Source organism: Arachis duranensis, chromosome 6 (assembly GCF_000817695.3).
Source record: "Arachis duranensis cultivar V14167 chromosome 6, aradu.V14167.gnm2.J7QH, whole genome shotgun sequence".
In the NCBI taxonomy this organism is placed as follows: Eukaryota; Viridiplantae; Streptophyta; class Magnoliopsida; order Fabales; family Fabaceae; genus Arachis; species Arachis duranensis.
Window position 1 is genome coordinate 34,454,226 of NC_029777.3, and position 1,907 is coordinate 34,456,132.

Below are 1,907 nucleotides of genomic sequence, written 5' to 3' on the forward strand. Positions count from 1 at the left end.
TCTCAGGAATGGCCATCAATAATCCTAGCTTATACCACTTAGCCTCTAGATGCACGAATTCGAACACTCTGTTGTTAGGAGAGGTACTCAAATTTGTGAACCAGGAACCCAAGAGATACATATTCAATCTAAGATAGAACGGAGGTGATTGTCAGGCACACGTTCATAAGTTGAGAATGGTGATGAGTGTCACGGATCATTACCATCATCATGTTTAAGTGTGAATGAATATCTTAGAATGGAAACAAGCGTGATTGAATAGAAAACAGTGGTAATTGCATTAATCCATTGAGACATAACAGAGCTCCTCACCCCTAACAATGGAGTTTAGAGACTCATGCCATAGAGATACAATGTAAAACGTGAAAATGTCATGAGGTACAAAATAAATCTCTAAAAGTAGTTTTGATACTCAACTAGTAACTTAGGTTTATAGAAAATGAGTAAACTAAGATAGGCAGTGCAGAAATCAACTTCTGGAGCCCACTTGGTGTGTGCTTGGGCTGAACCTTGGAGCTTTCACGTGCATAGGCTATTCCTGGAGTTAAACGCTAGCTTTGGTGCCAGTTTGGGCGTTTAACTCCAACTTTTATGCTAGTTCTGGCGTTTTTACATCATCAAAAGTCATTCAAAGTGTAGACTATCATATATTTCTGGAAAGCCCTGGATGTCTACTTTCCAACACAATTAAGAGCGTGCCATTTAGAGTTCTGTAGCTCCAGAAAAGCCACTTCGAGTGCAGGGAGGTCAGAATCCAACAACATCTGCAGTCCTTTTTCACCCTCTGAATCAGATTTTTGCTTAGGTCCCTCAATTTCAGCCAGAAAATACCTGAAATCACAAAAAAATACACAAACTCATAGTAAAGTCCAGAAATATGATTTTTGCACAAAAACTAATAAGAATATACTAAAAAGTGGCTAAATCCTACTAAAAACTATATGAAAATACCCCCAAAAAGCGTATAAAATATCCGCTCATCAAGATGATGAGCAAACAGAAAATGTAAATGACTTGAAATTGAAAGAAAGTAATAAAGTAACTAGAAAGTAAATGGCAAGAATCTAAAATGCAGGAAAGTAAATGACTAGAAATGTAAAGTACTAGGAATTAAAGTACAAGAAAGTAAATGACCATAAAGTAAATACAAAAACTAAGGATAAAATGAACATTGGGATCCAGAGATATTGTAATTCTCTAGATCAAATTGCCTTTCATCTCATCTTCAATCATGAAATTCATTGATCTCTTAGTAAATCATAAGTGATTGAAACCCAATTCTTTGGTGAATCAATCTCTTTTAACTTGATCAATTTCCAATTCCTTGATCTAATTGCTCATGAGAAGAGATGAAGATTGGTCTCTGATTTAGAGACACACAACCCATAAACTCAAATTTTGGGTTGATTACATGTCACAATATCAATCCCAAACCTAGATTTACACAATTATGAAAAAGAACTTCAAGCATGAGTCTATGATTCTTTTTCCAAGGTTCATATAGAATCCATGTGGATTCAACTTTTTTTCCAAGATAATTGAATCCTTGAATTGAAGAACAAAGATTCTTTCTAGCAAATTGATAAACCCTAATTTTGTGGTTTATCTTGTGTTGAATTTAGAGAATTTTATCAACTTATCCCACATTTATTCAATGAAATAGCATGATTTTGTGAATTTCTCCTAAATTGTGCTTAAGAGTAAAAACATGCTTTTTAGGCTCTTAAATTGATAAATTTAATTTACTTTAATTTCATTTGATGCCTTGATGTCTTTGATGAAGTGATTTTAGATTTAAAAGGCAAAGATTGGATTGAAGGAATGAAGAAAAATCATGTAAAAGTGGAGAATACATGAAGAAATGAAGTATTGGAAGTTTGTCCAGTTCCGCGTACACGTGACCCGAG